This window comes from Coregonus lavaretus (genome assembly GCF_964263955.1).
Source record: "Coregonus lavaretus genome assembly, contig: HAP1_SCAFFOLD_606, whole genome shotgun sequence".
NCBI classification, from domain to species: domain Eukaryota; kingdom Metazoa; phylum Chordata; class Actinopteri; order Salmoniformes; family Salmonidae; genus Coregonus; species Coregonus lavaretus.
Genome location: NW_028165111.1, coordinates 8,091 through 28,577, shown reverse-complemented (window position 1 = coordinate 28,577; position 20,487 = coordinate 8,091). Strand labels below are relative to the sequence as shown.

The 20,487-nt window shown below is 41.0% G+C and overlaps 1 protein-coding gene across 1 annotated transcript in view; it reads right to left on the bottom strand.

Annotated features, from left to right (window-relative positions):
* The window catches only part of LOC311116262 (catenin alpha-1-like), a 194,991-nt gene extending 193,116 nt beyond the window's left edge, over window positions 1–1,875 (bottom strand). Inside the window, exon 1 of the mRNA XM_084191370.1 lies at window positions 1,614–1,875. The gene's annotated coding sequence lies outside the window, so the exon portion shown is untranslated. The remainder of the gene's footprint in view (window positions 1–1,613) is intronic.
* Between the last annotated feature and the right edge of the window lie 18,612 nt (window positions 1,876–20,487).

Below are 20,487 nucleotides of genomic sequence, written 5' to 3'. Positions count from 1 at the left end.
GCTTGCAACGCCAGGGTTGTGGGTTCAATTCCCACGGGGGCCAATATGAAAAATGTATGCACTCACTAACTCGCTATGGATAAGAGCATCTGCTAAATGACTAAAATGTAAATGTAAAATGTAATGCATTTTTTGTGATATAAATGTTAATGATATGTTAGAGAAAGACCCCACTGAACGATTCAGAACAAGAATAATCATATTTGTCTTGGTAAAATGTATTTTATACCATAAGGAAGTGACATTTCATCACCAAAGCGCATTTTTCACCCATTCTGGGCAGAGTGAATGGACACCCTATATATAAAGAATAAGGTGTTATTTTGGATACAGGCTGAGACTGATTGGAGAGGGTGGGGTGGGGGTGGTTGGCTGGTCGGTTCAACTGGGTTTACAGGGTGTTATTTTGGATACAGGCTGAGACTGATTGGAGAGGGTAGGGTGGGGGTGGTTGGCTGGTCGGTTCAACTGGGTTTACAGGGTGTTATTTTGGATACAGGCTGAGACTGATTGGAGAGGGTAGGGTGGGGGTGGTTGGCTGGTCGGTTCAACTGGGTTTACAGGGTGGAGTAGGGGGGCATTAGTATGACAATGGCTGAATTTAGGCCAAAACCAGTCACAGGAAAAAAATAACACCGGATCTATTCAAGTTAGCTAGGATTACATAAATACTTTTTTTTGATGGTGATAAATGGTAGGGTTATTATAATTCGTTTCTGGTGGGCCTATTTATAGGAAACTAAATGTTTACAATATGATTGGATAAACTGTCAGATTGAGATAAAATATCATTTTGGGTTGCTGTGGGATACAGTATATAGTCGAGGATATGAGGACGGCAGCAGTAAAGTGATTGAGCGTTAGCTATTATTCCATTTAAAAAGAGACATGGAAAAGTACATTTAAAAAAAAAAAACTTTTCGGCAGTTAAGGCTAGGAGCATCATTCATGCACTGATTACAATGGAAGTGCGGTTAGGGAGGGCGATGGCCCAGTTCTTCACCCTGGCTGGATGCGTTTCAACTTTCAACTGGGACGTTGGGAATGGAAGGAAGTTCACTCGAGCTGACTAGTTAACTAACTACAACGTCTTCACTTAACTAACTTACAAACTAAATGTTATGTCCTGGCGATTAATTTCTAGTTTGGCTTTACATCGGAGCTGGTCTTGCGATATGACAAATATTTGTTGTTGGCGGCGAGTTAGTTGTCTGTGGCTAACTTAGCTAGCTAGCTAACGTTAGCTGACAAGTGGCCACATCGAAATCCTACGCAACTTACAAAAGTTATGATTGTTTTAGTTACCAACAAACATAACAATTTAAAGTTTGTCAGTAAATGAACTAGCTAGTTATCTAATACAGTATTTTCAACATCACTGTTTGCTATTTAACTAGCCAGGTGTACCTAACGTTAAGTATTCGCCAGCTAACGTTAGCTAGCACAATACTAGGGAGACACTGGAGGGACGCGTACAATTTAGTTTCGTATTACGTTGAAACAATTACAAAATAATAATGGTAACAAATAGTAAATGTAACGGAATAAAACAAGTAGACAACCAGCTACATTTGTAACTAACAATAACACACGTAATCACGGTGAAAACTTACCGAAAGACAATTCACTTGAAAACTTGCCCAACTCAAAAAAAACACCTCAAAATGGTGGAATGGAAACGGGAATCCGTCCAGTGATTAAAAGTTTCTCTTTCCCAACCGTTACTCCCTCGGGAGTTATAGGGAAACGAAGTTTCGATACTTTATGGATGTTTGCTAAACTATTGAAAGCCACAGCATACGAGTGTCGATGAATGTTGTAATACAAAATAATCCCTCAACTTCGATAAACGTTTCGGTCAGAACGGTTTCTCTGTTCCCGGTAGGGTGGATCAACAATGAGGGGGGTCAATGTGCCGTTTCCTGAAGTCACGGAAGGGCAGGCGAGCCTCTCACCGGGACAAACGCGTTATCAGGTGTTTAGGGCGTGGTGCTGAAATGACAACACTTTACCTTATTAGGACCTAATGAGGAACGTCTAATGAAACCTAACGGAAGGAATTTCTTATTTATTCTAGCTAATCAGTTTAGCTGGAGTAGCTATGGGGGAAGGATTGCCACAATGATTTAATTGAAACTTGTTGTAATTCATGATGTTTTCATATCCTAGTTAGCCAAACCGGTAGCCTATGAAAAAGTAGGGTTCTTAAACTTTTTTCAGCTCGAGACCCAAATGAGAAATTGACCATCCTCCCTTCACCCAAATCGTCCTCCCAACAACCCAAACTCAGTATTGACTTTTAGATTATAATGAATGGACAGGAAGGACCTGATCCTAGATTAGCATGGTCCAACGTTTTGAGAATGACACAAGTATTGGTCTTCACAAAGTTCGCTGCTTCAGTGTTATGAGATATTTTTTGTCAGATGTTACTATGGTAATACTGAAGTATAATTACAAGCATTCCATAAGTGTCAAAGGCTTTTTATTGACAATTACATTACGTTTATGCAAAGAGTCAATATTTGTGCAAAGAGTCAAGACCTCTGCAATCCGCCCTGGCATGCTGTCAATTAACTTCTGGGCCACATCCTGACTGATGGCAGCCCATTCTTGCATAATCAATGCTTGGAGTTTGTCAGAATTTATGGTTTTTTGTTTGTCCACCCGCCTCTTGAGGATCGACCACAAGTTCTCAATGGGATTAAGGTCTGGGGAGTTTCCTGGCCATGGACCCAAAATGTCAATGTTTTGTTCCCCGAGCCACTTAGTTATCACTTTTGCCTTATGGCAAGGTGCTCCATCATGCTGGAAAAGGCATTGGTTGTCACCAAACTGTTATTGGATGGTTGGGAGAAGTTGCTCTCGGAGGATGTGTTAGTACCATTCTTTATTCATGGCTGTGTTCTTAGGCAAAATTGTGAGTGAGCCCACTCCCTTGGCTGAGAAGCAACCCCACACATGAATGGTCTCAGGATGCTTTACTGTTGGCATGACACAGGACTGATGGTAGCGCTCACCTTGTCTTCTCCGGACAAGGTGTTTTCCGGATGCCCCAAACAATCAGAAAGGGGATTCATCAGAGAAAATGACTTTACCCCAGTCCTCAGCAGTCCAATCCCTGTACCTTTTGCAGAATATTAGTCTGTCCCTGATGTTCTTGGGCGCCCTGACGCCTTCTTCACAACAACTTAACCTCTCTCCTTGAAGTTCTTGATGATCCGATAAATGGTTGACTTAGGTGCAATCTTACTAGCAGCAATATCCTTGCCTGTGAAGCCCTTTTTGTGCAAAGCAATGATGACGGCACGTGTTTGCTTGCAGGTAACCATGGTTAACAGAGGAATAACAATGATTTCAAGCACCACCCTCCTTTTAATGCTTCCAGTCTATTATTCTAACTCAATCAGTATGACAGAGTGATCTCCAGCCTTGTCCTCGTCAACACTCTCACCTGTGTTAACGAGAGTCAGCTGGTCCTTTTGTGGCAGGGCTGAAATGCAGTGGAAATGTTTTTAGGGATTAAGTTCATTTTCATGGCAAAGAGGGACTTTGCAATTAATTGCAATTCATCTGATCACTCTTCATGACATTCTGGAGTATATGCAAATTACCATCATCAAAACTGAGGCAGCAGACTTTGTGAAAATTCGTATTTGTGTCATTCTCAAAACTTTTGACCACAACTGTACTCTGGGACAATTTATGAATATGGGCCCAGGCCTTAAGGCCTTTGCAGACGATTTTAGCCATTTTATGCCATGATTTTGTCGTAAACAATTGTCGTCTTTCCTCGTTCAGTGTGACAGGGTCTAGGTCTGCCATTAAGTACCTCTATGTGCGGACGTCTTTCCTCATTCAGTGTGACAGAGTCTAGGTCTGCCTTTAAGTACCGCTACGTGCGGACATCTTTCCTCGTTCAGTGTGACAGGGTCTAGGTCTGCCTTTAAGTACCGCTACTTGCTGACATCTTTCCTAGTTCAGTGTGACAGGGTCTAGGTCTGCCTTTAAAATATCACTACGTGCGGACGTTTTGGGTCGTTCAGTGTGACAGGGTCTAGGTCTGCCGTTAAGTATCGCTACGCGCGGTCGTAGGCTCCGACAAAGTTCTAGCAGTGTCCGATTTTTTTTTGCCTTTAATTGTGTAGTGTGGCTGGTGTTATGAGCCAATCCTGGTGACTGACCAATATGAACACGGTTGAACTTGCGCTAAAAACACAATGTCAACAGCATAATTAAATCTGAGAATTACTTATCTTACTCCAGAAATACACAATATTACAAAGGCAGAAGGTAATTAAAGTGCAATTTACTTCCATAATAATCTTGTTTACAGGACCATCTGAAATCAGGCTACCTGATGGAATTTTGATAAATGCACAAAATCGGCAATCAAAATAAACGTTCTACCACAGCGACCATGTTATTTTAGGAAAGTATATTTGATTCTGTGTTCGGACATATAAAGTTTGTACAGTTGAAGTTGGAAGTTTACATACACCTTAGCCAAATACATTTAAAGTCAGTTTTTCACAATTCCTGACATTTAATCCTAGTAAAAATTCCCTGTCTTAGGTCAGTTAGGATCACCACTTTATTTTAAGAATGTGAAATGTCAGAATAATAGTAGAGAGAATGATTTAGTTCAGCTTTTATTTCTTTCATCACATTCCCAGTGGGTCAGAAGTTTACATACACTCAATTAGTATTTGGTAGCATTGCCTTTAAATTGTTTAACTTGGGTCAAACGTTTCGGGTAGCCTTCCACAAGCTTCTCACAATAAGTTGGGTGAATTTTGGCCCATTCCTCCTGACAGAGCTGGTGTAACTGAGTCAGGTTTGTAGGCCTCCTTGCTCGCACACGCTTTTTCAGTTCTGCCCACAAATGTTCTATAGGATTGAGGTCAGGGCTTTGTGATGGCCACTCCAATACCTTGACTTTGTTGTCCTTAAGCCATTTTGCCACAACTTTGGAAGTATGCTTGGGGTCATTGTCCATTTGGAAGACCCTTTTGCGAACAAGCTTTAACTTCCTGACTGATGTCTTGAGATGTTGCTTCAATATATCCCCATAATTTTCCTTCCTCATGATGCCATCTATTTTGTGAAGTGCACCAGACCCTCCTGCAGCAAAGCACTCCCACAGCATGATGCTGCCACCCCCGTGCTTCACGGTTGGGATGGTGTTCTTCGGCTTGCAAGCATCCCCCTTTTTTCTCCAAACATAACGATGGTCATTATGGCCAAAGAGTTCTATTTTTGTTTAATCAGACCAAAGGACATTTCTCCAAAAAGTACGATCTTTGTCCCCATGTGCAGTTGCAAACCGTAGTCTGGCTTTTTTATGGCGGTTTTGGAGCAGTGGCTTCTTCCTTCTGAGCGGCCTTTCAGGTTATGTCGATATAGGACTCGTTTTACTGTGGATAAAGATACTTTTGTTCCGGTTTCCTCCAGCATCTTCACAAGGTCCTTTGCTGTTGTTCTGGAATTGATTTGCACTTTTCGCACCAAAGTACGTTCATCTCTAGGAGACAGAACGCATCTCCTTCCTGAGCGGTATGATGGCTGCGCGGTCCCATGGTGTTTATACTTGCGTACTATTGTTTGTACAGATGAACATGGTACCTTCAGGTGTTTGGAAATTGCTCCCAAGGATGAACCAGACTTGTGGAGGTCTTGTGATTTATTTGGATTTTCCCATGATGTCAAGCAAACTGTATGTGAAAACTATTTCTAAGATGAATACGTTTTTTCCGAACTCACTTCACTCAAGCATAAGCATAGAGTGAGGCTTGCACTGCGGGAGCCGGTACATGCACAGATCAAATACACAGCTGCAGTTGACTTAGCCTAAGTCGGCTTACGTATTAGCCTCGCAAGCCAATCGCAGAATGTGTCGACAGAACTGAAGCAAATCGTACAATCTGGCCAGGTTGATATCAAGATTTTATTTTTTAGTAACATCGCACAGTGTGATGTGATAATCGTAAAAGACTGAATCTGACGTACAGAGGCCTTAAGTCCACTGGCAACTTCATCCTACTCAGACATTTATTACTTGTGTTAGGGTGACCATTGTGGTGAAGTAGAGAGCGGTTGGACGAGAGTTTCCCAGTGTAATGCCCAGGGAGGTAATTGACCGTGAGGATGGAGATATGCTGTGGTAAACTTATGTACACTATGTACTAGGTATATACAAAACAATACACAGGACGATGAACATAGACAGGACATACAGTGCAAAGTGGGCATCAGTCAAATAATAGTAAACTAAAGTCTAATACCAAGACTTAATCCAGGCCTCAATACTGCCTGTCAGCAACCATGTAGCAACCTGGACCTTTCTCTCTTTTACGGCTGATGATCAACAGTAGCTTGCCAGAGGACGTTAAATATTCAATTATTAAATGTGCTTTCTCATAAAACATTGCATGTTTGGAGGAAATAGCTAGTACTGCTCTAGTTACTCTCTGTGGGCTGTACTGTCTGGAGGAACTAGTCCTGTTCTAGTTACTCTCTGTGGGCTGTACTGTCTGGAGGAACTAGTCCTGTTCTAGTTACTCTCTGTGGGCTGTACTGTCTGGAGGAACTAGTCCTGTTCTAGTTACTCTATGTGGGCTGTACTGTCTGGAGGAACTAGTACTGTTCTAGTTACTCTCTGTGGGCCGTACTGTCTGGAGGAACTAGTACTGTTCTAGTTACTCTCTGTGGGCTGTACTGTCTGGATGAACTAGTACTGTTCCAGTTACTCTCTGTGGGCTGTACTGTCTGGAGGAACTAGTACTGTTCTAGTTACTCTCTGTGGGCTGTACTGTCTGGAGGAACTAGTACTGTTCTAGTTACTCTCTGTGGGCTGTACTGTCTGGAGGAACTAGTCCTGTTCTAGTTACTCTATGTGGGCTGTACTGTCTGGAGGAACTAGTACTGTTCTAGTTACTCTCTGTGGGCTGTACTGTCTGGAGGAACTAGTACTGTTCTAGTTACTCTCTGTGGGCTGTACTGTCTGGAGGAACTAGTACTGTTCTAGTTACTCTCTGTGGGCTGTACTGTCTGGAGGAACTAGTCCTGTTCTAGTTACTCTCTGTGGGCTGTACTGTCTGGAGGAACTAGTACTGTTCTAGTTACTCTCTGTGGGCTGTACTGTCTGGAGGAACTAGTACTGTTCTAGTTACTCTCTGTGGGCTGTACTGTCTGGAGGAACTAGTACTGTTCTAGTTACTCTCTGTGGGCTGTACTGTCTGGAGGAACTAGTACTGTTCTAGTTACTCTCTGTGGGCTGTACCGTCTGGAGGAACTAGTACTGTTCTAGTTACTCTCTGTGGGCTGTACTGTCTGGAGGAACTAGTCCTGTTCTAGTTACTCTCTGTGGGCTGTACTTCCACTCTTACTCAAGTAATTTCTGAAGGAAGTAACTTACTTTTTACTCCGTTACATTTTACATAAAAATATACTATTGGTTCCCCTTTGCGTCTGTATGAACGTTTCACAACCCCTTGACCAATGAAATGTATTGGAAATAGCTTGTCATCAAAACTCTTAGGTGGCTCTCAAAGTTGTCAGTCAAACCCTGTATCTCCACCACGGCTTCACTCCTGAGGATGTTTTTGTTAGTGGGTCCTTAGCCATAAGCGATCAGAGGTAAATTGCACTTTAATTACCTTCTGCCTTTGTAATATTATGTATTTCTGGAGTAAGATAAGTATTTCTCAGAAATAATTCTGCTGTTGACATTGTGTTTTGAGGGTGTTCAGCTAGTTAGTTTTTAGCTCCCCATCACTTCCTCATCACTTTTTCCTTACTCGTCACTTCCGGTCATCACTTCCTGTTGAACGCGGAACAAGGGAGAGCTCGGTTTGTTGTTTTGGAAAGTTTTAGTTGTTTTGGAAAATTTTGAAAGTCTTTTGAAAAAGTTTGGTAACTAGTTAGCTACCTTTTGAGTTTGGATCCCGCGATGCGGTTGACATCAGTTGCCGGGACCGCTACTATCTGTTCAGTGATCCTGCCGAACAAGGCCGCGTCTGAGGAGCTGTTTGGCGTAGTAGCTAGCCTAGCAGGGTTTTCATGAGGGCTTGAACGCGGTTAGCCATTGTGGCTGGGACCGCGGATTGTCCCTGACTTGTGGTTGTCTAGACCCCTGCTGTTTGTTGTTGTTGTTTTTAATCTTCCCCGTGAACTACCCTGTCTGGAACTGCAAGGAGTAACAGCGTAACCCACGTTTCTACCATGATAAAGACCAAAGCCGGCGGGAGTACCGTTGAGGACAGTGGTGTCTTTCTGTCACAGGTAAAGGATCTTTTAAAACGAAACAAAAAATAGTTCTACAAGCAGTTGTTACAACAACAAGACAATAGCTTCAAGTGTTTTGTCCAAATACTGGTGGAGTCGACTAATAAAAGAATGGAGAGGTCCAGGACCTGAAGAACAGTTTGCAGTTATCCCGGGGTCAGCTCGATGTGTTTAAACAGGAGAACGGCAAGATGACAGCAATCTGTAAGTCATTGAGACAGGACATCAGTTCTGTCTGTGAATCCATGATAACAATGACAGAGAAATCAGATTATCTCAAGGGACAATCAAGGCGGACTAACATGGTTGTGGTACGGAATTGCAGAATCTCCACATGAGACCTTGACGGAGTCTGAGGACAAAGTGAGGGAAATGATCTCGGAGAAACTGAAGATGGACCACAGGAAGATTGAGGTGGAGCTCGCCTACAGGACCGGAAAACCCACCACCGGCCCAGTTGACAGGCCCAGGCCGATAGTGGTCAAGTTCCTGAGCTTCAAGAATAAGGTAGCTGTTCTGGAAAGAGCCAAGAACTTGAGAGGAACATATATCTTCCTCAATGAGGACTATCCTGAAGCTGTGCGCCAGAAGAGAAAAGAACTTATCCCAGCTACGAAAGCTTCCAGAGCGCGTGGGGACATTGCTTACATTCGCTATGACAGGCTCATTGTCCACCCTCCCTCCCAAAAGCCTGGAAGAGATGAGAGAGCCAAGCGTATGGGTTCATAGCTTCAACCCCGCACCACACACACACTTACACACAGCAACTGATTAATGGACTGCTGAATGTAAAATGTTTTATCTTGCTTTGTTTGCTATTTTCCATATTATGTCTATCTCTGATAAGCTACCCAGGAAAGGGCTGAAAATAGCCCATATTAATATAAATATGTAGCCTTAGAAATAAGGTTCATGAAATCAATAACTTGCTAACATCAGATAACATTAATAGATTAGCTATTTCTGAGACTCACTTAGATAATTAATTTGATGATACAGCAGTAGCAAAACAAGGATATAACATCTATAGAAGAGACAGGAATACTTATGGGGGAGGTGTTGCTTTATATATTCAGAGTAATGCTTAGAGAAGATCTTATGTCAAGTATATTTATTTTGGGGTGTTGCTATAGGACACCAAGTGCTAACAGTCAGTATTTAAATAATACGTCTGAAATGCTTGACAGCGTATGTGATGTAAACAGAGAGGTCTACTTTCTTGGGGACCTGAATATTGACTGGTTTTCATAAAGCTGTCCGCTCAAGAGGAAGCTTCTCACTGTAACCAGTGCCTGTAATCTGGTTCAGGTTATTAATCAACCTACCAGGATGTTTACAAACACTACAGGAACAAGATCATCCACATATATCGATCACATTTTTACTAATACTGTAGAACTTTGTTCTAAAGCTGTATCCGTACCCATTGGATGCAGTGATCACAATATAGTGGCTATATCCAGGAAAGCCAAAGTTCCAACAGCTGGGCCTAAAATAGTGTACAAGAGATCATACAAAAGATTTTGCTGTGACTCGTGTGTGGATGATGTTAAAAATATTTGTTGGTTTGATGTGATTAATAAGGAGCGTCCAGACGCTGCACTTGATGAATTTATGAAATTGGTTCTTCCAATTATTGATAAACATGCACCTGCTAAGAAACAGACTGGGGGGGGGGGGGGGGTATGGGATGGACCACGGGAATTATTTGCTAGGATAATAATTGCTTGTCAATAAATTAAATGTAATACAATGGCAATCCGGGTTATATGTTACAATCCTACACATGGACTGCCGACATTATTACGCATATTAATTGATTATGATGGAAAATAGGATATGCATACATTTTTTAAATAGTTATATATACAGTGAGGGAAAAAAGTATTTGATCCCCTGCTGATTTTATACGTTTGCTCACTGACAAAGAAATGATCAGTCTATAATTTTAATGGTAGGTTTATTTGAACAGTGAGAGACAGAATAACAACAAAAAAATCCAGAAAAACACATTTCAAAAATGTTATAAATTGATTTGCATTTTAATGAGGGAAATAAGTATTTGACCCCCTCTCAATCAGAAAGATTTCTGGCTCCCAGGTGTCTTTTATACAGGTAACGAGCTGAGATTAGGAGCACACTCTTAAAGGGAGTGCTCCTAATCTCAGTTTGTTACCTGTATAAAAGACACCTGTCCACAGAAGCAACTCTCCACCATGGCCAAGACCAAAGAGCTCTCCAAGGATGTCAGAGACAAGATTGTAGACCTACACAAGGCTGGAATCGGCTACAAGACCATCGCCAAGCAGCTTGGTGAGAAGGTGACAACAGTTGGTGCGATTATTCGCAAATGGAAGAAACACAAAATAACTGTCAATCTCCCTCGGCCTGGGGCTCCATGCAAGATCTCACCTTGTGGAGTTGCAATGATCATGAGAACGGTGAGGAATCAGCCCAGAACTACACGGGAGGATCTTGTCAATGATCTCAAGGCAGCTGGGACCATAGTCACCAAGAAAACAATTGGTAACACACTACGCCGTGAAGGACTGAAATCCTGCAGTGCCCGCAAGGTCCCCCTGCTCAAGAAAGCACATATACAGGGCCGTCTGAAGTTTGCCAATGAACATCTGAATGATTCAGAGGAGAACTGGGTGAAAGTGTTGTGGTCAGATGAGACCAAAATCGAGCTGTTTGGCATCAACTCAACTCGCCGTGTTTGGAGGAGGAGGAATGCTGCCTATGACCCCAAGAACACCATCCCCACCGTCAAACATGGAGGTGGAAACATTATGCTTTGGGGGTGTTTTTCTGCTAAGGGGACAGGACAACTTCACAGCATCAAAGGGACTATGGACGGGGCCATGTACCGTCAAATCTTGGGTGAGAACCTCCTTTCCTCAGCCAGGGCATTGAAAATGGGTCGTGGATGGGTATTCCAGCATGACAATGACCCAAAACACACATCCAAGGCAACAAAGGAGTGGCTCGAGAAGAAGCACATTAAGGTCCTGGAGTGGCCTAGCCAGTCTCCAGACCTTATTCCCATAGATAATCTGTGGAGGGAGCTGAAGGTTCGAGTTGCCAAGCGTCAGCCTCGAAACCTTAATGACTTGGAGAAGATCTGCAAAGAGGAGTGGAACAAAATCCCTCCTGAGATGTGTGCAAACCTGGTGGCCAACTACAAGAAACATCTGGCCTCTGTGATTGCCAACAAGGGTTTTGCCACCAAGTACTAAGTCATGTTTTGCAGAGGGGTCAAATACTTATTTCCGTCATTAAAATGCAAATCAATTTATAACATTTTTGACATGCGTTTTTCTGGATTGTTTTGTTGTTATTCTGTCTCTCGCTGTTCAAATAAACCTACCATTAAAATTATAGACTGATCATGTTTTTGTCAGTGGGCAAATGTACAAAATCAGCAGGGGATCAAAAAATGTTTTCCCTCACTGTATATATTGAGGTGAAAGCATTGGAAATGCTTTTGGCGGTTAATCTGCTTCTGTTTTGTGGGTGGCACTGTGTGCTGTTTTCGATGGATGGGTCCTGGCCTCTCGGGGCCTTAGGGATCCGGAGGGACGTGGGTGGGATGCTGATCACTGGGATGACGGCTCAACTTGGGATGGGGAGGGCTTTAGCGGGGGAATTAGTGGAGAAGAATTGAAGGGTTACTCTGTAGCAATGCAAATATCACGGTACAGCTATATGGACACTCAATCATTACGGTACTTTTTATTGGTAAATTTACAAACATATATAATGATAAATAGACTTGAAACTTGTATCTCATTATGGTGTATGGTGAAATAAGTATAGCCAGTTATAATTGTAATGGCTTAGCTGATAATAACAAAAGAAGAACAATATTTACATAAAGGAAGGAATATAATATCTATAGTATACAGGAAACTCATTCAACAATTCGAGATGAAGTTGCGTGGAAAAAGGAATGGGGGGGGGGGGGGGGGGGGGGGGTGAAATATACTTCTCCCATGGGCAAATAAATTCAAAAGGGGTGATGATAGTAATTTCGAACCGAATGTGCAAATTGTCCAAATAGATACGCAAGGTAGATGGATTATTTTAAATATGTTATTGGACCATAAACAGATGTGGCTCATTAACCTTTACGGACCAAATAATGATGATCCACAATTCTTTGACAATATATATAATAAATTATCAAGCCTGCAAGCAACTCAAGACAATATTATTATGGTGGGGGATTATAATACTGTTTTAAATAGCTCAATGGACCAAAAAGGAAATCACACCACAAACAATCACCCACATGCTCTTAAGGAAATTGTGAATGTCATGGATACATTAGAACTAGTAGATATATGGAGGCTTAAATATACTGATCTAGTGAGATATACATGGCGGAGACTGAATCAAGCTAGTCGTCTTGACTTCTTTCTTATCTCATTCTCGTTGGCACCAAAAGTAAAAAAAAGTGTTGATAGGGGACAGAATGCGGTCGGACCATCTTATAATTGGCATATACATTACTCTTACTGAATTTCCACGTGGGCGAGGATATTGGAAATATAATCAAAGCCTATTGGATGATAATTTATTTATAATTAGAACAAAGGAATTTATAACTGACTTTTTCCGACATAACATAGGTACAGCAAATCCCCTTATTGTATGGGACACCTTTAAATGTGCCTTTAGAGGCCATGCAATTCAGTACTCATCTCGAAAACAAAAGCAATTTAGGTCAAAAGAGTTTATACTAACAAAGGAAATAGAAAGTCTAACAGAACAGATAGATGGCAGTAAAAACTGTAACATAGAGGCACAGAATAAATTAGAGGAAAAAGAAATGGAGAAACTTATTCAAGAAAGATCAAGTGTAATATATTATAAAAATAAAGCAAACTGGATGGAATATGGGGAAAAATGCACAAAATTCTTTTTTAATCTTCAACATAGGAATGCTACCAAAAAGAACTTAATGAAACTGGTTACAATTGACGGAGTCACCCATGATTCACCAAATTATATTTTGAAGGAGGAAACAAAGTACTTTAAGCATATGTTTTCTTTTCAGTCGCCTCCATCTCCTCTAACTGAATCTAAATGTAGTGATATTTTTTCTATTGATAATGTCAAATTAACAGCCATACAGAAAGACTCATGTGAAGGTGAAATGACAGAGGAGGAACTTCTGGATGCAATTAAAGACTTTAAGTCTGGGAAAACTCCAGGGTTGGATGGCATACCAGTCGAGGTATACCAAACCTTTTTTGATATACTAAGAGGACCGTTATTAGCATGTTTTAACCACTCCTATGTACAGTGGGGAAAAAAAGTATTTAGTCAGCCACCAATTGTGCATGTTCTCCCACTTAAAAAGATGAGAGAGGCCTGTAATTTTCATCATAGGTACACGTCAACTATGACAGACAAAACGAGAAAAAAAATCCAGAAAAACACATTGTAGGATTTCTAATGAATTTATTTGCTAATTATATGATGGAAAATAAGTATTTGGTCAATAACAAAAGTTTCTCAATACTTTGTTATATACCCTTTGTTGGCAATGACACAGGTCAAACGTTTTCTGTAAGTCTTCACAAGGTTTTCACACATTGTTGCTGGTATTTTGGCCCATTCCTCCATGCAGATCACTTCTAGAGCAGTGATGTTTTGGGGCTGTCGCTGGGCAACACGGACTTTCAACTCCCTCCAAAGATTTTCTATGGGGTTGAGATCTGGAGACTGGCTAGGCCACTCCAGGACCTTGAAATGCTTCTTACGAAGCCACTCCTTCGTTGCCCGGGTGGTGTGTTTGGGATCATTGTCATGCCGAAAGACCCAGCCACGTTTCATCTTCAATGCCCTTGCTGATGGAAGGAGGTTTTCACTCAAAATCTCACGATACATGGACCCATTCATTCTTTCCTTTACACGGATCAGTCGTCCTGGTCCCTTTGCAGAAAAACAGCCCCAAAGCATGATGTTTCCACCCCCATGCTTCACAGTAGGTATGGTGTTCTTTGGATGCAACTCAGCATTCTTTGTCCTCCAAACACGACGAGTTGAGTTTTTACCAAAAAGTTATATTTTGGTTTCATCTGACCATATTACATTCTCCCAATCCTCTTCTGGATCATCCAAATGCACTCTAGCAAACTTCAGACGGGCCTGGACATGTACTGGCTTAAGCAGGGGGACACGTCTGGCACTGCAGGATTTGAGTCCCTGGCGGCATAGTGTGTTACTGATGGTAGGCTTTGTTACTTTGGTCCCAGCTCTCTGCAGGTCATTCACTAGGTCCCCCCGTGTGGTTCTGGGATTTTTGCTCACCGTTCTTGTGATCATTTTGACCCCACGGGGTGAGATCTTGCGTGTAGCCCCAGATCGAGGGAGATTATCAGTGGTCTTGTATGTCTTCCATTTCCTAATAATTGCTCCCACAGTTGATTTCTTCAAACCAAGCTGCTTACCTATTGCAGATTCAGTCTTCCCAGCCTGGTGCAGGTCTACAATTTTGTTTCTGGTGTCCTTTGACAGCTCTTTGGTCTTGGCCATAGTGGAGTTTGGAGTGTGACTGTTTGAGGTTGTGGACAGGTGTCTTTTATACTGATAACAAGTTCAAACAGGTGCCATTAATACAGGTAACGAGTGGAGGACAGAGGAGCCTCTTAAAGAAGAAGTTACAGGTCTGTGAGAGCCAGAAATCTCGCTTGTTTGTAGGTGACCAAATACTTGTTTTCCACCATAATTAGCAAATAAATTCATAAAAAATCCTACAATGTGATTTTCTGGATTTTTTTTTCTCAATTTGTCTGTCATAGTTGACGTGTACCTATGATGAAAATTACAGGCCTCTCTCATCTTTTTAAGTGGGAAAACTTGCACAATTGGTGGCTGACTAAATACTTTTTCCCCACTGTAAATGGTAGATTATCTGACACTCAAGAAGAAGGTCTGATCTCATTATTACTGAAACAGGATACAAGTGGAAAATATAAAGATCCAGTCCATTAAAAAAATTGGAGGCCCCTTACACTTCAGTGTTGTGATGCAAAAATTCTAGCAAAATGTATAGCGCATAGAATTAAAAAGGTATTGTCTGATATTATTCATTCTAATCAGACAGGTTTTTTTTACATGGAAGATACATTGGAGATAATATAAGGCAAGTATTGGAAACAATAGAACACTATGGAAAATATGGGAAACCAGGCCTGCTATTCATAGCAGACTTCGAAAAGGCATTTGATAAAGTACGACTTGGGTTTATATATAAATGCCTGGAGCATTTCAATTTTGGAGAATGTCTTATAAAATGGGTCAAAATCATGTATAGTAACCCTAGGTGTAAAATAGTAAATAATGGCTATTTCTCCGAAAGTTTTAAACTGTCAAGAGGAGTGAAACAAGGTCGTCCACTATCGGCATATCTATTTATTGTGGCCATCGAGATGTTAGCTATTAAAATCAGATCCAAAAATAATATCAGAGGATTAGAAATCCAGGGCTTAAAAACAAAGATGTCATTGTACGCTGATGATTCATGTTTAAATCCACAACTTGAATCCCTCCACAGCCTCATAGAGGATCTAGATACATTTTCTAACCTCTCTGGATTACAACCAAATTATGACAAATGTACTATATTACGTATTGGATCACAAAAAAATACAATTATTACATTACCATGTAGTTTACCAATAAAATGGTCTTATGGTGATGTGGATATACTCGGAATACATATCCCAAAGGAAATAAATGATCTCACTTCAATACATTTTAATATAAAGTTAGCAAAAATAGATAAGATCTTACTACCATGGAAAGGAAAATACCTGTCAATTTGTGGAAAAATCACCCTGATTAACTCTTTAGTATTATCCCAGTTTACCTATTTGCTTATGGTCTTGCCTATGCCTAGCGAACAGTTTTTTAAATTCTATGAGAAAAAAATATTCAATTTTATTTGGAACAGCAAGCCAGACAAAATTAAAAGGGCCTATTTATATAATTAATATGAATTCGGAGGACAGCAATTATTAAATATTAAAGCATTAGACCTATCACTAAAAGCTTCAGTCATACAAAAGTTATACTTAAATCCGAACTGGTTCTCAAGCAAATTAGTAAGATTGTCTCACCCAATGTTCAAGAAAGGCCTTTTTCCTTTTATTCAGATTACAACAACTCATTTTCAGTTATTTGAAAAGGAAATAATCTCCCAAATATCACTATTTCTAAAACAATCCATAGAAAGCTGGTTGCAATTTCAATTTAATCCTCCAGAAACGACAGAACAAATAATGCAACAAATACTGTGGTTAAATTCAAATATACTAATTGACAAAAAACCTTTATTTTTTGACAGAATGTTTAAAAAAGGTATAATCTTCGTAAATTATATCATCGGTAGGACTGGTGGAGTTATGTCGCACATGCAGCTAACAAAAACATATGGAAATGTCTGCTCTACCCAAAATTACAACCAAATAATTACAGCCTTACCGCAAAAGTGGAAGAGGAAAGTGGAAGGGGGAGAAAGTAAGGAACTTGTCTGTCGGCCTTGCATTAAAGAACATAATTGGTTAAGGAAAACTGTGATAAATAAAAAAGTATATCAGTTTCACTTAAGGACCAAAGGATTGACAGCCATCCCATATAGATTGTAAAATAGTTAGGAAGAGATTTTCGACGTACCGATCCCATGGCATAGTGTTTATGAACTGACACGCAAAACGACACCGGATTCAAAAATGTGAATCTTTCAATTTAAATTATTATATAAAATTCTTGCTACCAATAGAATGTTATTTATATGGGGGATACAATCTTCCCAGCTCTGCAGATTTTGCTGTGAAGAGACAGAATCATTAGATCATTTGGTTTGGTTCTGTCCATTTGTAGCTTGTTTTTGGACACAGGTCCAGGAATGGCTAAAGGATTGCAATATTTACCTGGAGCCAACCTTGCAGATAGCATTACTGGGTGATCTGAAAAGTCATAGTCAATCGATCAATAATATAATAATACTTTTAGCAAAAAGGTTTATTTTTAATTCACAATCTGTAGAAGCAATGAGAATAGAAAGGTTCAGAACTTTTGTAAAACATCACAGTACGGTTGAAATATATATGGCAAATAGAAATCCTATATGGATGGTGTTAAGAGATAGATGGGAGGTATTGAATATAGTTGAAGGATGGGACTAATAACAAATAACAACAAATAATAACAAAGATAGCTAATAATGTATGCATACTGTGTCCATAATAAGTATATAGGTTGTATGTTGGGAGCTTTTGGGAAAGAGCACAGTTAGAAAGATATGGCATATAGAAGCAAACCGGATGGACATCATGAAAATGATCGGAGAGGTTGAGAGTAGAAGAAGTTCAGGAGCAAAAACAAAAAAATAAAAAATAAAAAATAATTATTGTAAAATTGACTGTGTCCATAAGGTGTAGATAGTAAGTATAGACCGGAAGTAGAGGCCTGGGCATTGTTGTTCACTTATTTACTCCAAGTAGGGAAAGGACGGCGGGGTTGAAAAGTAATTAAGGGGAGTATATATATAAAAAACATGGGGGATTGGAAGTGATGCAGACAATTACATTGATAGAAGATACAATCTATCTGCAATATTAAGCTGATCCATCCCCCAGAAAAAAAGAAAAAAAGAAACAGACTGTTAGAACTTTTTAGGTTCCATGGAATTGAAAAACTGTACGGCTGAAAGAGACGGGGCAAAAGGAGTGGCTAATAAGTCTGGCTGCACATCTGACTGGCTGACTTACTGCAAATTGAGAAATGATGTGACTAAACTCAACAAAAAGAAGAAGAAACTGTATTATGAAGCCAAGATCAATTATATAAAGAGTACTTTAAATGAAATTATTGGCAGAAAGACAAATTCAACTCCCTCTTTCATTGAATCAGATGGCTTATTCATCACAAAACCATTTGATTTTGCCAATTATTTTTATGATTACTTAATTTGCAAAGTGGGTGACCTTAGGCAGGAAATGCCAACAATGAATGGTGAGCCATCGTACTCATGTATAAAAAAACAAATAATGAAAGAAAAGCATTGCAAGTTAGAATTTTTTTAAGTTAGTGTGGGAGAGGTGTAAAAATTATTGTTATCGATCAATAAAGACAAACCTCCTGGCATTGACAACTTAGATTGAAAGCTACTGAGGATGGTAGCTCTCAAACTTTTCACTACAGTTCTCAGCCATTCTGCCTTCTGCCTTCAGTTCTCAGCGGTTAGCTTCTCCCTCCAGTTCTCAGCGGTTAGCTTCTCCCTCCAGTTCTCAGCGGTTAGCTTCTCCCTCCAGTTCTCAGCGGTTAGCTACTGCCTCCAGTTCTCAGCGGTTAGCTTCTCCCTCCAGTTCTCAGTGGTTAGCTTCTCCCTCCAGTTCTCAGCGGTTAGCTTCTCCCTCCAGTTCTCAGCGGTTAGCTTCTCCCTCCAGTTCTCAGCGGTTAGCTTCTCCCTCCAGTTCTCAGCGGTTAGCTTCTCCCTCCAGTTCTCAGCGGTTAGCTTCTCCCTCCAGTTCTCAGCGGTTAGCTTCTCCCTCCAGTTCTCAGCGGTTAGCTTCTCCCTCCAGTTCTCAGCGGTTAGCTTCTCCCTCCAGTTCTCAGCGGTTAGCTTCTGCCTCCAGTTCTCAGCGGTTAGCTTCTCCCTCCAGTTCTCAGCGGTTAGCTTCTCCCTCCAGTTCTCAGCGGTTAGCTTCTCCCTCCAGTTCTCAGCGGTTAGCTTCTCCCTCCAGTTCTCAGCGGTTAGCTTCTCCCCACGACTGCCTCATGTGAACTACAATCCCGACGATGTGTTTTAATGTTTAGAAACGTCAATAATCATCGCTTGCGATACGGCTTTTGAAACATAAGGCCCGTATCTTTCATCAGCGAGAAAGAACCCTAAAAAGATACACTTACTGTAGCAGTTTTGCACAGATCCAAACAACTATGGGTGCCTCCATCTGACAAAAATACACTTCCGCTACACTTCCCGAGTTACGCTTACACACAGGTGTTCGAAGCATGCTATATAGCTAATTAGCACAGGTGGTTGCCTCTTGTCTTCCGTCTGTCTTCCGTTAACAAGCGCGGTAACACGAGGATATGGCCTTGTGGAAACACTAACTCTAACCCTGTCAAGGTGTGTGTCAATTTAACCTTTTTAATTTGTGTATTATTTCTTGCTGATATGAAAGATAAGGTTCTTATGCTTCCAAAGCTGTACCGCAAGCGATGCACGTTAATGTTCAGACAGAGCGTTGGGAATCTTAACAAAACTCCTCCCTACAGAAGAGTCCAATGACTCTTATGTGTAATGTAATGGAACTGAGAGTCGTGATCAAGTGCTAGGTTGCCACTAGATATGCTGGCTAAGCTAGTTGCAGTGTCAACGATGTAGCTTGCTAACGTTAACTAGATCAAGGGGTCAGTCCAGCCACAGATGATCCATTATATTGACCAGATACTTAATAGAGAGCAATGGTAATGAAGTCTTTTTGTAGGCACTAACGCCGCCATGGTTCGTTATACAAAGCCTATGGGGAAAGGAATTGAGTTTTTTGGAGATTTTGGGGGGATAAACGCAGAAAATAAGGTCTGTGGTAAACACAGGCTTTGGAGATTTTATAAGTCTTCATAAACTAACGTAACCTTTTGTGAATTGTGAGTGTATGTAATCAGCAAAAACACATATGCGCATGAAGGGTTCATCATTCATAAAGGTCATGTTAACTGACTATTCATTTCCCCATTAGAATGGCTGAACGAACCAGAGGTAACTCATTTCCGGTTTTTAGGACTGCAAGCTGGCAAATTCTATTGGCCGCTCTTAAAATTAAATGTCTTAAAAAATGGAAGACAGTCGGAAGGAGGCAAGATCAGGTGGGACCATTCTAGCCAATGAGAGGGCAGACACGAGTGTGATAACAGGCACATCTCCGATATATTGTGTTTTCTCTCAAAGTTCCCGAGATACCACGTGTCCTACTTATATATCAGTACCGTGGCAACCCGAGGGCCAGCAGGGCGCTACCAAGGAAGGAGCAGGGCCTGGGTCAGCTCCAGAGGGCTCGAGAGACCAAGGTGGGTCAGTACCATGGACAGCTCTACAGGGCTAGAGAGGTTAAGGTGAGTCAGCACCATGGACAGCTCTACAGGGCTAGAGAGGTTAAGGTGAGTCAGCACCATGGACAG